A 16,521-nucleotide genomic window follows, 5' to 3' on the forward strand; every position below is an offset into this window, starting at 1 on the left:
AAAGGAATGTAAGACGGTTGGCTTTGGGATGGTTCCCTTGAGCCAACTCGCCCCAAGGCTACAGCACTAAGAGCAAGTGCAATCTTGCCTCCTAGTTTGAGAGTCATGTCCTTCACAAAAGACTAAGCTGTCAATGACTTCCCATGGCAGTGGAAAAACCAATGATCACACACCTCTCACTTCATTAGCATACTGTCAGCTGTCTATACAGATTTTTGTGGTCTGGAAGTTATTGGTTATAGTAAGAAGTGATTTTCCCCTCATTTCATCTCTGATGAATATAACAAACAGTATTAATTGCATGATGAGGTCCATAGCTCCAAGAGCTGACACGATAAATTCACAAGGAGGAAAAGATATGAAGTTGGATGGAACAAACAGTGGGTGAAGCTGAGGACCGATGATCTGTTGCGGCTTGTATTTTCGCCCTGCACATATTGTCACCGGCGACAATATGTGCATCCTCGCTGCATATGTTGTCGCACTTCACATATTGTCACCGGCGACAGTATGCACCGAGACCAACTGCACATTTTGTCGCCAGTTGTTATAGTAAAAAAGTCAATGTAGATATGATGATAGTGATTATGATGATTATAATCATCATGATAAATATCCAGAGGAGCGTAAGTGTGTGTGTGTGTCTGTGTGTGTCTCTGTGTATGTGTGTGTTTGTGTGTGCGCGCGCGCGCGTGTGTGTGTGTGTGTATGTGTGTGTGTGTGTGTTTTATGAGAATGAAGATATATTTATATAAATATGTATGTATGTATGTATGTTTGTGTGTGTGTGTGTGTGTGTGTGTGTGTGTTGTTGTTGTTGTTGTTGTTATTGTTGTTCAAAAGCACAATGATGGGGCTAGATGAATAGGGATATAATAATCGTGTGTCCATTTTCTTTTCATTCCTGTGTTAACTGTTCACATACCTCTGTTTAAGCAGAAGCCGTCTTGAATTGGTGACTATGAGTATCTTCGATGCCGCTGGATGAAAAACAAAACAAAAACAAGGATTGTTTGCTTCCCTCAAAAAACCAAAACCTTCAAATAAAATCCATTATTTCATTCGTTCGGTCATTCATTCAGTCTCACCCCCACTCCTCTAGGTCTTTTTATACAGTATTCAATGGACAGTCTATGTCTCTGTCTGTCTGTCTTTCACTTACTCTCTCACACATACACACTGTGTATGATTTATAAATCCGTGCACGCACGCATACACACACACACACACACACACAAACAGATGCACGTGCCCGCGCACACGCACAAATACAATACAATACAATGCATCTTATTAATCCTATTGGAAATTACAGATGCATGCAAAGGCTCGTCACTCACACTACACACTCTTAGCAGTCAAGTCTAGCCTTTATTAGATCTAGAAATAGATCTACTGTAGCATCTTTCAAAAAATCGTATCAAAAATATCTGATGCAACAAATGTAATTAGTACCAGCAAAATCAAAGCATATGATGAGCTCTTAGTAAGCCAACGTACTTTGATTAATTGTTCTCCAACAGTGTGTAAGCAAGGAAAATCGGCGAGTGTAAGTATGCGTGTGTATCTCTGTGTACTTGTGTGTTCGAGATTATGTGTATGATGCCTGTGTGTGCACACACGTGTGTGTTTGAAGATTTTCATGTGGTAATGTTTTGTATGATTTTCATGTTTCCGTAATTGTAGTCTTTGATACATCCATTTATGTAACTATTATTATCTATTTGGTTTTTGGTTTGTTCTGTGTCATCTATTATTCATACTTATTTCATTTATTACAATGTGTGTGTATGCGTGTGTGAGGGCATGGTGTAAAGAAGCTTCCAGCTTATCCATTTTACGCTCAATAAAACATTTGTCATTGTCATTGTCATTGTCATTTATTTCAAAATGGCAAAAGTTTAACTTCGAACTGAAAATTTTGAATTAAAACATGGAAGTGATAACACTCAGTTGATTTATCACAAAAAATTATAACACGTATTTCAAAGAAAAACTAAAAAGCGCTATTTATTTCGGAATAAGAGACACTAATTTTTTTATTTTTTTATTTATTTATTTTTTATATAAGCCAGGAAGCATAATTCAGTTCTCCAGATAACATTGTGTGTGTGATAGTTTGATCATGGACACACTTTTGTACGTTTTGATGTTAAGTGATTGTGACGAAATGTCTGGGTTTTTCAATGATCTACTGTACGTGCATATCTGTTAGTGCGGTGTGGCGTGTACAAAAGACAGTGGCATTGCATTCACAATTCCATCGTTCCTTATATAAGATAATGAATAAATCATCTGACAACGCTTCATGAGTATTTATATATTTGGCGTATAGACATGCCGACAGGCATACTCACACACACACACACACTCACATACACACACACACACGTGCACGCACGCACACACTCACACACGCACACGTGCGCGTGTTCGCACACATACTCGCTAAAACTCCACAACTAACTTTGTGGACCGTTCAAACATATATGAAGGTGACAGTTTGAAGGCTATGGTGCTTGTGCGATGCAAACGTTTCGTGCGTCACAATCATGAATTGAACTTCCAATCCGAAGAATTGTACACATGCTTTAAAAAAACAAACAAGCAAAAAAAAAAACAAAAAAACCTACAATACAAACAAACATAACAAATTTTAAAAAAAAGAAGAAGAAAAAAAAAAGCAACAAAGTTTACGTGAAACAAAAAAATAATAAATAAAAAAAGAAGATACAAATAAGAAAATAGATTAAAATTAATGTCACTTTCAAGGTTCATGCCCTTCTCTGAGTTTTCTGTTATCACATGGAATATGTAGTATCTTCCTATCATTCTTGCCAGCTGTCTTACAGCGGAAACAACAACATTTACTTCACATTAATACTAAGGTGGGTCACACTTCTTCAATCAAGGCCCGATAGAAACTCCATTCTTTTAGAAATTCGGTATGTTGCATGTTAATTTTGGCGATATATTCTTCTGTAATGTATCTATTCTTTTAGATATTTTCTGAAAGCTGTTATTTCAGGCATATATATATATATATATATATATATATATATATATTATCATACTCACGTTTATATATATATATATATTATCATACTTACGTTTATACAGGTAAAATTTGGTACATGTTATCATATAACCAAGTACATCGTCAGAGTGGTATAGACTGTTACAGCCAAATATTACAAGTTCCTTTGTGAATCTAAAGTTGTCTATATTCTCTCAGTTGTTAAGAAAACTTGCAAAATGTTCCCAAAATTTATCGCTATGTGATAAGACTAAAACAAATGTTCAGTTGTTTCCCTAGCATCACTGCAAAATGTGCATTTATCGCTGCCTACTACATCCATCTTATCTAGGATGATATTTGTAGCAAGTATTCTATGCAGTAATCTATCTGAAACCATTTAAGCTTGATTTCCTTATTTTTTTGTATTTTATGAAAAGTGGTTCTCCAAGCGATATTATTAGTTATTTCATTTATCCACTTATTGCAACAGTTTGGTAGGATTTTATCAGCAACCAAGATTTCGTAGTATATTTTTGTCCCTTTCTAAACACTCCCAATTATGTTCAGAGATTTACATGTATTTTTGACCATTCTATTGCAGTACATTGTAATCGCGCGAAGGCATCCTAGGAAATGTAGAAAATGTATCTGGATATCGTAAACATTTCTAAACTGTTGATAGTTCGTGAAAATCCCATCAGGATATGTCAGACTGGCACCACGATAAACATTTTTATCCAACCAGTTTTTGAATATTATTGTTTTATTATCGATCTTAAACTTTTCATTATAGAAGATATTCTCTGCCATGAGATCTGGAGGATCACTTACCATGATTTTACTTCCAGACTGTTTATAAGCCTGGAGTGTATCTTCCCATAAATCATTTAAGTTTACTGTAAGACTTGAGCCGTACTTGTCCAAATCTTTAATAATCGGACACACTTCTTATGGTTTTCCATTTATGTTTGCCGAATATAACTTTTGTAACCCAAGCAAGTTTTAACGCAGTTATGAAGTGTTTAATAGATGGAATACCTGTGCCACCTTCGCGTATATGTTTCATAGTAGTTTTTTCTTCAGATCCACCTTCGATTATATGTTTCATAGTAGTTTTTCTTGAGATCCATAGTCAGGTCAGATAGATATATCTGCTACTGGTAACCTGGATCCCAGTACTACCTGTCACAGGGTCGAATTGCTGGCGACTAAACCAGCACCCCCACCAGTCCTCTCAGGAGGATGGTGAGGAGGATGGCTAGACACCCTGGTGAAATTAAATAACCCATCAAAGGTCGCCAGCTCTGGAGAGTTACCTGCGGCCACCTAGCTAAGGGAGCAAACCCTGACAGAAAATCCGGTGTGGGGCCCCTAAGGCGGTTGGATGGCAAACGTTGTCACTTTCTGGCAGCTCCTGCGGCCGTGTTCGCACCAAAACGTTACAGCCTTGCTGTTCCTTTGGATCTGTCAGCGAGGTGGAGAGGGGGGACAAGCTGCATTGGCAACAGTCTGTCTTCCATATTACATTGCCCAGGCTTATATCCGTCCATCCATCAACAAACACCTTGCACCTTGCACCTAAAACCTGGAGAGGACACTCCAGCTTCGCAACTAGCACTAGCGTCGGAACAACACGTGAAGCAACAGTTACCGGTTATAAGTTAGCGCTCAATTGGCGTAGAGCCGACGCCAGGGGTTGCTTCTGACGGTGGGAGGGACCCTCGCGTCCCACTGGACAGCTACCGCCCGTCCAAGCTGGGCAGCCCACAGCCAGTTAGGTGCTGTCCCGCCACGACCGGCCTTCTTCTATGGGTGTATGAAGATTAGGAGAATATCCGACAAGCAGGCCGTTAATTTCCGCACCAGGCAAAAAGAAAACTTCAAGAAACGGATCAACAATGAAACTGGCCTGTTGGAATCTCCGGACAATGATACCTGGGCTCTCCCAAGATCTGCAAGACATCAGCGACGCCAGAAAGACGGCCGTCATAAACAGCGAGCTGAAGAGACTAAATGTGGACATTGCCACTCTGCAGGAAACACGGCTGGCTGACTCAGGAACACTAAAGGAGAGGGACTATACCTTCTTCTGGCAAGGAAAGAGCTCTGATGCCCCAAGAGAGTACGGAGTAGGCTTTGCAGTCAGGAACAGCCTGCTGAACATGATCGAACCAGGCAGCGGCGGTTCAGAACGACTATTGACTCTCCACCTCAACACCTCCGAAGCCTATGTCACTCTCGTCAGCGCATATGCTCCAACACTGTCCGCCTCTCCAGACGCCAAGGATGAGTTCTACGAAAATCTCGCATCAACTATAAGGAACATCCCCAGGACAGAACAACTTGTTCTTCTGGGCGACTTCAATGCCAGAGTGGGTGCAGACAACGATTCGTGGCCCTCCTGTCTCGGTTCCTTTGGAGTGGGGAAAATGAATGAGAACGGACAGCGACTATTTGAGTTTTGCGCCTGCCATGAACTGTGCATCGCCAACTCCTTCAAGTTTCAGTTTCAGTTTCAGTAGCTCAAGGAGGCGTCACTGCGTTCGGACAAAACCATATACGCTACACCACATCTGCCAGGCAGATGCCTGACCAGCAGCGTAACCCAACGCGCTTAGTCAGGCCTTGAGAAAAAAAAGAAAGAAAGAAAAGGCGGAATAAATAATAGATAAGCTTACATAAATAAAAAAAAAAAAAAATAATAATTATAATATAGAAAAAGGTAGTAGTAGTAGTAGTAGTAGTAGTAGTAGTAATGATAATAAGGATAATAAAAACGAAAAGACAACAATGATGATAAATAAGCAAATAAATGTAAAACATGAAGACACACATTCACACATACACCCACACATGCATAACAGATATGCACCAAACATGCAGTTTCACAGATATGAAAGCACAGTCAAATACATATAAACGTACATGAGCTCCAACACACACACACACACACACACACACACACATTACCCTGCACCTCCTCTACCCCCTCCTCCACACACTCATTTCTAGTCTACGTATCGCAACTTCCACGGCACACACACACAAACACACACACACACACTCACAGAGATGAACACTTACTTGTACAAGCACACACACATACGCCCATATCTCCCACCCCCAACCCCCCACACATATATACAAAGATATATATATATATATATTCGTGACACTGCACTAGCATGGATCACGTCTTACCTGTCAGATCGTACACAGAAAGTGTGTGTAAATGGTATATACTCTAGAGTATCTGCCTTGAAATATGGTGTCCCACATGGGTCCGTCCTAGGTCCTGTTCTTTTCGTGCTGTATGCGGCTCCTGTGTCGGATGTCATCAGTCATCATGCGATGTCGCATGAGAGCTTTGCTGATGACACACAACTTTATCAGTCGGCTTCCATAGCTGAATTTGATGCACTGGTGACTCAAACACAGGAGTGCATTGCTGGCCTAAAGGACTGGATGACTCTCAACAAGCTGCAATTAAATGATGATAAGACTGAATTTATGATAACCTGTCCAAAGAAGTTTCGTCAACATCCTTCCTTTCCTGACTCTGTTCTGATCAATAGCACACCTGTTTCACTTTCTCCCTCTGTTCGCAGTCTTGGTGTAATCCTGGACCAGTCTCTTTCCTTCCAACAGCACATTTCGAATATCTGTAAAGTTGCCTATTTGGAACTGCGTAGAATCAGCTCTATCCGCCACTATCTCTCAACCGATGCAGCCAAGACACTTGTATGCTCTCTGGTTCTCTCAAGATTGGATTACTGCAACTCTCTTTTGGCCGGCCTTCCCAAATACCTGTTAGACAGAATCCAAAGAATTCAGAATAACGCTGCCAGACTCATTTGCAGAGCTTCTAAATTTGACCATGTTTCTCCTCTCCTTCAGTCTCTCCACTGGTTGCCTGTTTCTGATCGAATAGACTATAAGCTATCCACTCTGACCTTTTCTGCAGTCAACGGATCTGGCCCCAAGTATCTTTCTGAACTCATCCTTATCTATACCCCGTCTCGCCAGCTCCGTTCTTCCTCTGATACTCGACTTCTCAGGATACCTCACGTCAGAAGTAAGACCTATGGACACAGATCGTTTTCTTTTCAATCGCCAAAGACGTGGAACAAGCTCCCTGATAACCTCCGTCATTCTGATTCCCTCGCGTCTTTTAAATCTCGTCTCAAAACTCACCTTTTCCCTCAGCAATAAGTTCAATTGTGGCAGGTCCACAACTACATGCATGTATATGAATGTGTATTGTGTGTGCGTGTGTCTATGTAAGTTTGTGCCTGCCTATGTGTGTGTATGTGTTAGGGTAGCTGTTAGATACACATGTATGTTAAAATGTATGTATGCAGTGTGTGTGTGTGTGTGTGTGTGTGTGCGTGCGTGCGTGTGTGTGTGTGTGTGTGTGTGTGGTCACATTTTGGTGTGTGTATGTAACACAGATATAATGTTTTATGTTATCAAAAGCGTTTTTGTAAAGCACCTAGAGCAGATTTCTGGATAGTGTGCTATATAAGTATCCATTATTATTATTATTATTATATATATATATATATATATATATATATATACGTTCCAATATCCTGTTGCTCCCACAGTGTAGGCATGCATACACTCACATACCTCATCCTCTACCCCACCTCCCCCCCGCACCCCCACCTCCCCTCACACACACACACACACACACACACACACACACACGCACGTGCACAGAACTCTCCTGACACTTGTGTACACTTACACTCTCTCGCATGCACAAACGCACTCAAAAGCACAGACCCACACATACACACAAACACACACATACACACACGCACAGAGGCTGCCACTGATTGGCCGCAAGAGGGATGGGAAAAGATCTCTGATGCCAAGAACATGGCGTCTAGTGTGTTGCTCAGTCTATTGTATTTGGAAAAGCCCACAGAGACTCTGTTCCGTTTTGAAGAAATTTGCACAATGTTGGTTTGGAAATGATGCCGATATTTGTTTGAATTGCAAAGCATCGTGTTCTACCTTTCATGTTAGACTTGCGGCCGCTCCCTCTCTCTGCTTTTATTTCTTTGAGGCGATCGATGGTGTGATGGCCTTGTACCTGTTCTTTTTGATATTCTTTGACTTTTCTGAGGATTTCCGATTTTCCTAAATGTAGGCCGCTCGTTGGTGTTGCGTTACCAGCAAGTCTGTCAGCTCGCTCATTTCCCTTAACACCTGCATGTCCCGGGCAGTATGACCATGTGAGTTTTTTAATCTGAAAGTTGCGCATTGCCTTATGCCACTCTGGGCTTCCCATTCCGTTTTCAATTTTCTGTATGAGGTTCATTGAGTCTGTTAGAATCATGGCAAGTTGGTTTCCGGGCGTATGGATGGACGATAGCCACTGGAGGGCATGTGTCGCAGCTTCAACTTCCATCGTTAGGCTGGAGGTTGTGACTTTGTAGGCAGCATTCTCTTCCCAAATTGTTTTTCCATTTTGTTTCGCAGTGAATCCCCAACCAGATTGGTCTTTGGTGACTGAGCCATTTGTGTATATGATGATGTCCTCTTCTTTACTGTTTTCTTCTATGAGTAGCTTCACTTCTGCATCAGTTTTGCCCTCTGGCCATTCCCGACAATGTCTTCCTAGAGTGGGTGAAATGGCTGTGTTGAACAGATGGTTGAGGTTTTCGGGGTTTTTCTCCCATTCTTTTGTTTCTTTCAGGTCTTGTAGTCGGCATACTTGCTGGATTGTGTCTTCTGCTTGCCCCATCCATGATCTTCCTCGTCCTAGACGGCTGCCTTTTGGTTCTTTGACTGCGTCATGCAGTGGGTTTTGAGGGTTTTCTAATGCTTTGAAGTAGGTCTTGACCTGTTCTAACTTGTTTCTGGCCTGCACTGAAGGAAGGTCAAGCAGGTATCGCATGGTTTCTGTGGGCGTGTCTTTTGTTGTTCCAAGGATTAGCCTCATAGCTTCATTTTGTACTCTTTCTAATTTTAGGAGGTTGCTTTGAGACGGTGTTGTTAGCCCAAGTCCGTAGTCGATCACACTGAGGACGAGTGATTGGTATAGCAGGAAGAGGTGACGTTGTTCAATACCTTTGGTTGCCATTGCTTTTAAAACTGAAAGGCCCTTTTTGCATTTGAGAACAGTATTTTCCGTATGTTTTCTGAAGGTCAGCATCCTGTCGAACTGTATTCCTAGGTAGCGTAGGCATTCAGTTTTCTCGATCTGAATCCCGTCGAATGACACAGAAGGTGGTGATTTGCTCGCGGTTCTGTTGTTGAGGGTGCACAGCAACGTTTGGGCTTTCGCTGGATTGATGGAAGATCCTGTGTCTTAGCACCATTGAGCAATATTGTTTAGTTGTTTCTGGACGGCTTTAGTTCTTTCCTGGGCTTCTTCAAGACGAAGCCCCAACACAAAGTCTCCTGGAGGCACCCGCGCTCAAAACATTGGCACCAACTGGATCTGATCCTTGTAAGATGAGCTGCCATCAAAAACTTCTCCACGCTCGCTCTTACCACAGTGCAGACTGCAACACGGACCACTCTGGTATGCTGCAAGATCAGACTGCAACCAAAGAAGTTCCACTGCTCAAAGAAACAAGGGAACTCTCGCATTGACGACAGCAAGAGGTCTCAGCCAGACTTTGTAGAAGAGTTCGCAGAGGCCTTTGAGAGAGAATTTGATGCATTGCAGCCCAGAGACTCTGCCACAGAAATATGGGAAACGCTATGAGACACCATGCACTGTATTGCTATGGCCATCTTTGGGAAGAAAACCGCGAAGTCCCACGATTGGTTTGAGGCCAACTCATCAGAGATGACTCCCAGTATTGAGCCAAGCACGCTGCACTCACTGAGTACAAACGGTCACCCAGTGAGAAGAACCTGCAAATCCTCCGGGCCGCCAGGAGTAAGGTTCATGTTAACGCCAGGCAATGTGCAAATGAGTACTGGACAGAGCTCAGCAAAGAGATACAGAATGCTGCTGAAAGAGGCAACATCCGAGGGATGTATGATGGTATCAAGAAGGCACTGGGACCAGCACAGAGCAATACTGCCTCCCTCATATCCTCCACTGGGGAGGTAATCAACGATCCTAGCCAGCAGATGGAGAGATGGGCAGAACACTACTCCGACCTCTACTCCACAGAAAACATGGTGTCCAACTCAGCCCTCGATGCCATCAAGTGCATGCCGGTCATGTAAGAACTTGACGCAGAGCCAACTGAGGACGAACTCAGCAAGGCCATTAACAGCCCGACATCAGGCAAGGCACCTGGCAGCGACTGAATTCCCTCAGACCTCATTAAACACTGCAAGACTACTCTTCTGCATCCTCTGCACACAGTCCTCTGTCAGTGCTGGAATGAGGGAGCTGTACCGCAGGACATGAGGGACGCCAAGATTATCACCCTCTGCAAAAACAAGGGTGAAAGGAGCGACTGCAATAACTACAGAGGCATCTCACTTCTCAGCATTGTAGGCAAAGTCTACGCTCGGGTCCAATTCGCCTGCAGAAACTGGCCGAACGCGTTTACCCGGTATCACAGTGCGGTTTTCGAGCAGAGAGATCCACGGTAGACATGATCTTCTCCCTTCGCCAAATCCAGGAGAAGTGCAGAGAGCAGAGGATGCCCCTGTATGTCGCATTCATTGACGTCACCTAGGTCTTTGACCTAGTCAGCAGAGACAGCCTTTTCAGGGCTCTTCGAAAGATTAGCTGCCCCCCAAACTGCACAGCTTGATTGAGTCCTTCCACTCCAACATGAAAGGGACGGTGCAGTTCAGTGGTAACCTCTCCAAGCCCTTCGACGTACGCAGCGGTGGCAAACAAGGCTGTGTCCTCGCCCCCAGCCTATTTGGAATCTTCTTTGCCCTTCTCCTGAGACATGCGTTCAGCACAGCGCAAGAAGGGATCTACCTGCGGACCAGATCAGATGGCAGGCTCTTCAGTCTCGCCCGCCTCAGAGCAAGGGCAAAAGTCCGCAAAGCCCTCATCAGAGACATGCTCTTTGCTGACGATGCCGCAGTTGTGACCCACACCCAGCGGGACTTGCAGTCACTAATGGACCGCTTCTCCCAGGCCTGCAAAGATTTCGGTCTGACCATCAGTCTCAAGAAGACAAATGTCCTAGGCCAAGACACGCCATCTCCACCAACCATCACCATTGATGACTACGAGATTGAAGCCATCCATCACTTCACTTACCTTGGGTCCACCATCACCGACAACCTCTCCCTTGACACTGAGATCGACAAGAGGATCGGGAAGGCAGCCACAAAGCTAGCCCGCCTCACACAAAGAGTGTGGACAAATCCTAAGCTGACCACGCAGACAAGGATGGCTGTATACAACGCCTGTGTCCTCAGCACCTTGCTGTATGGCAGTGAGGCGTGGACCACACATGCTCGTCAGGAGAAAAGGCTCAATACCTTCCACCTGAGAAGCCTACGGCGCATTCTCGGCATCTCCTGGCAAGACAAGGTGACAAACAACGAAGTCCTGACTCGCGCTGGCCTCCCGACCATGTATACCATGCTGAGACAGCGTCGGCTCTGCTGGCTGGGCCACGTTCGCCGCATGGAAGATGGTCGCATCCCAAAAGACATCCTTTATGGAGAGCTCGCCACGGGGCAGAGAAGCATCAGCCGCACACAGCTGAGATACAAAGACGTTTGCAAACGCGACATGAAGGCACTTGAGATCAACACCGAGTCCTGGGAGGGCCTTGCAGATGACCGCAACAGATGGAGAAGCACTCTCAAGAATCAGCTACGGATTGGTGAGGACAAACTGTCAGCTGCTGCAGCAGAAAAGCAAGCTCGCAGAAAAGGGACGGCAGCCGACAGACCAGCATCAGCTTAACATGTGATCGCTGCGACAGAGACTGTCTGTCTCGCATCGGTCTCTACAGTCACAGGCGACGCTGCTTGGTCCAAGCAGACAGCCCAATTAGACATTAGGTCGAATATACTCTATCCATAATAATAATAATGGATACTTATATAGCACACTATCCAGAAATCTGCTCTAGGTGCTTTACAAAAACGCTTTTGTTAACATACATACATTTTAACATACATGTGTATCTAACAGCTACCCTAACACATACACACACATAGGCAGGCACAAACTTATATAAACACACGCACACGCACACACAATACACATTCATATACATGCATGTAGTTATGTACACATACATATGTATACACACATAGTCAAGCACAGCTAACGCAAAGGAAGTGGAGCTGCCACAATTGAACTTATTGCTGAGGGAAAAGGTGAGTTTTGAGACGAGATTTAAAAGATGCGAGGGAATCGGAATGACGGAGGTTATCAGGGAGCTTGTTCCACGTCTTTGGCGACCATGTTCAACCATGACCGAAGGAGGCCTACTATATTTCTTGAGATCCTATCTAGTTAATTATTCCATATGAATTTAAAGCATTGCTTCTGAAGGTCATTTATCATATCATTTGGTAGATTTGGTTTAAAAAAAAATCCAAAGATGAACTAGCTGTGAGAAAATCAATGATTTCAACACGGCCACTCTTCCAATAGGTGTGATATTTCTTTTGATCCAAATTTCAAAAAAGTGCTCTTACTTCCAAAAAGAGTTCAGTGTAATTAAGTTCTACGTGCTGTGTCAGGTCTGCAGTAAACCACACTCCGAGAATTTTAAACTGTTTGGGGTTCCAGTCCAATTTTAGGTGGGGCATATATATAACTTTTTTTTAAAGACTTTATTCCCCAATAAATTTCTTTAGTTTTTTCAGTGTTCATAAGCAGTCCAGAGACATTTCCAAATCTCTCTGATGTTTTTATTACATATTCAAATGATAACATGTTTCCTTCTAATAGCAGTTGAGTATCATCTGCAAAATGGGACATCTTGTGGTCAGTATTGCTGATATTTATTCCTTTGATTTGTTGATTTTCTCTTATCATTGTTGCAAATATCTCAACCGAAAGTATAAACAAACATGTGGATACTTGATCACCCTGTCTGCAATCTCTTAGAATATCAAACCAGTCAGGAAAAACGACCATTTACCACTATACTAGCTTTTATGTTTTTGTGAAAGGTCATAATCCAGCAAGATATATCTTTCCTGAAACCAAAGGAGTCCAAGGCTTTATGCGTAAATTTCCAATTCAAGGAGTTGAAGGCCTTTTCAAAATCTACACAGATCAACATACCTGGCAGATGTTTAGTTTGAAAATAATCAGTAAGGTCATAAATTAGTCTGATGTTGTCTCCAATGTATCTGTTTGTCATGAATCCCGTTTGGTCCTCAATAACTAATCTAGGGAGAATGGGTTTTATTCTATTAGCTATGCTGACAGAACCTATTTTGTAGACAACATTTAATAAAGTTATGGGTCGCCAATTTTCAACATAGTTTCTTAGTTTATCATTTTTGGGAATAGATACTGTTACGCCCTCTTTTTGTGTGCTCAGCAGTTCTCCATCTCTAAACAATTTATTCAGAGCTCTTACAACAAAATGCCCCAACTTTTTCCAAAAAAATTTTTAAAAATTCAGGGGTAAAACTTTTCATGCCTGGACTTTTACCATTTTTCATATTTCTGAGAGCAGTTCCAGCTTCTTCAAAGGGTTTTTCTCCATCAAGTGACACCTGTTCATATGCTGTGAGCTTTGGCACTTCCTTTACTATGTCTTTAATTTCCCAATCTGTTAATGTTCTATCCCGATAAAGATTTTCGTGAAGGCCTTTAACTTCTGCCATTATTTCCTCTGGATTATTTATTGTTTTATCATCCTTTGTCGTCAGGTGAGAAATGTGTTGCTAATATATTGCTTTTTTTTCTAAATTGCAAAAGTACTTTGAAATCTTTTCTTCATCAGCCACCCATCTAGCCCTTGATCTAAGCAGAACCCTTCCATCTACTTTTTCCGTATTATTGCCAAATCTGCCCCGAAGTCTTTTATTTTTTGCAGTTCACTCTCTGATGATATCTCTAGTCTTCCAAGTGCCTCTGTTTCATTTTCTATCCTTCATTCCTTTTCTCCTGTATTTTTTCTTCCATGATTCGTATGCTATTGTTCTTGTTCTCACTTTCATCAGTAAAAAGTCTAAACTTTCGTTATCAGCTACAATGATACATTGAGGGATCTAAAATCAGATTCCAGTCTCCCACTGCTATAACGTAATGAGTTTTAAAGTTCTTTATTTGATTTTCAAATTTTTCACAAAATTCAGAATTGTCTCTATTTTGACCGTATACATTAACAAGCAGTATGTCATATTCCATGGCTTTGAATAGAACCATCAGAACGTTTCCGTCTCTGTCCCTTTGAATCTTTTTTATTCTAAATTGAAAATTATTGTTTCCTCCGTTGGGATGCTGGGGGGTCTTTTGTGGAAGTAGTATCCCCACCTTCTGGAAATTCTGTGCTTGAAATTTCCTCTTTTCTGTCACTCTCTACAACTCTGCCTTTTTACTCCTTTTTTTTCATCTCCTTTTACTGTCGTGTACTGTCTTTCTGCCTTCACAGTCCATTCCACTACCTTTTTTCAAGAAAGCCTTTTTTACTTTTCATTTCCCCGAAGACGAAGTATGGCTGCCCATGTGGCAGGATAAAAAAACCGGTCATACACGCAAAAATCTACCCCATTGGGGGTGCTCACAGGAGATAATAGCCTGTGTACACAGAAGAAGAAGAAGAAGAAAATTATTGTTGAAAAGAATGCATACACCCCACGCATTTGACTTAAAAGATGCGGAATAACATTTAATTTCTTTTTCATACTGTTCATACTTTTCTTGTGTCCAAAATTCAAACAGCAGAATGGCTAGTATGTTGGTACTTTCAGAACCATTTGTAAAGAGGTATCACGGCATCAGTGACGGGTGAGGTGTAGTCATATAAACAATCATGGTGCACTCCATTGTTGGAGTGCACACTTAAATGGTTTTTAATGTATGATTAGGTATATGCTTTTTGTTGCTTGCACCTGTTTCTTTTTGAAACGTTCAAATGTTGATTTGAAATTTGTCCCAGTATATCTATTTATAGTTTTCTGTACAAATACCTTTTGAAAGATTGGTTAAACACAATGTTACTATCAGTTCAGTGAAAACTAACCAATATACCCTGCTTCCATACTATGGATAAAAACATTAAAATTTGTTCAATGAATTGTCAGGGCCTTGGTAATCCAAAAAACGAAGAGATGTGATGTTTTTCATCATCTTCCTGAAAAAGGCCATAACATTATTTTGCTACTCATTTACATCATAAAATGGATGTATACTACAGAGCAGAATGGGGCTACCACGGTTATTTCGCTTCCCAGAATACGAATTCAAGAGGTGTGGCTGTGCTATTCAACAATAATTTTGAATACAAAATGAAAAAGGTTAATAAAGATCCTGATGGAAACTATGATGATTTTTTTTATGTTCGTTTCACTTAGGCTTATGGAAAAAAAAAAGGTTTTTTGCTTATCTCTATGTATATGGCCCAAACAGAGACAATTCAGCCTTTTACCAAAGAACATATCAAAGAATTTAGAATGACAAACTTACTTCTGTGAGGGGACTGGAATTTGGTTCTAAACCCAACTGTTGGTTATTATAATTATAGACATGTTAACAATCCATGGGCAAGAGAAATGGTTAGAAACATAATGCTAACATTTGACATGATTGACATTTGGAGAGAACTTAACCCAGACTGTAGGCGTTTCATTTGGAGAAAACCCCAACCAAGACAGCTAAGCAGGTTAGATTTCTTTCTTCTGTCCGAAATCTTAATCACAGAAGTAGCTTATTGTGACATTATTCCGGGTTAAGGAACAGACCACTCAATGATTACATTGCAACTAAAGTGTAAAACAAGAGCAAAATATAGCAACTTCTGGAAACTTAACTGCTCCTTACTAAAAGACGAAAAAATATATTTCAGAAATTAAAGAAGTAATCAAGCAAACAGTAGAGGAATATGCCATTACTGAACATTCTAAAACAAATTTTGATGAAATTGACTTTGAACAGATCCAGCTAAGTATCTTGTATCAATTATTTTTGGATGTCCTGTCAGGTCAGGTCATTAGATCTGCTACTGGTCACCTGAAATCCAGTACAACCTGTTCAGGGTCGGATTGCCGGCGACTAAACCGGCACTCCCACCGCTCCTTTCCGGGACTGGTGAGGCGGGTGGCTAGACACCCTTATGGAATTAAAAACGAGATCCATAAAAGGGCGTCGGCTCAGGAGAGCCACCGAAGGCCATCTAGCTCCACCGTGCTGTGTGCATGCCACACGCAGTTGGCCCCCGGGGTGTGTCTACCCATGGATGCGAAGTCTGGATCTGGTAGAATCTGCGGAAGAAACCTATCGGTTCAACGGAGAGGAAGGCGGTTACAGCAACGCACTGTGGAGTGCAGAGAGCAAGATGAGACACTGAAAGGATATCTTGGTCATCCACTGCATCCGTGCTCATCCTCCAGTCGTCTCGACGTAGTCTTGCCACTGGAAA

The 16,521-nt window shown here is 42.0% G+C and overlaps 1 protein-coding gene across 1 annotated transcript in view; it reads left to right on the forward strand.

The window, feature by feature from the left end:
- The window catches only part of LOC143298072 (diacylglycerol kinase zeta-like), a 275,075-nt gene that overhangs the window by 45,317 nt on the left and 213,237 nt on the right, over positions 1-16,521 (forward strand). The gene's annotated exons all lie outside the window — the stretch shown is intronic.

The sequence above is a fragment of the Babylonia areolata genome, chromosome 23 (assembly GCF_041734735.1).
Source record: "Babylonia areolata isolate BAREFJ2019XMU chromosome 23, ASM4173473v1, whole genome shotgun sequence".
Classification (NCBI taxonomy): domain Eukaryota; kingdom Metazoa; phylum Mollusca; class Gastropoda; order Neogastropoda; family Buccinidae; genus Babylonia; species Babylonia areolata.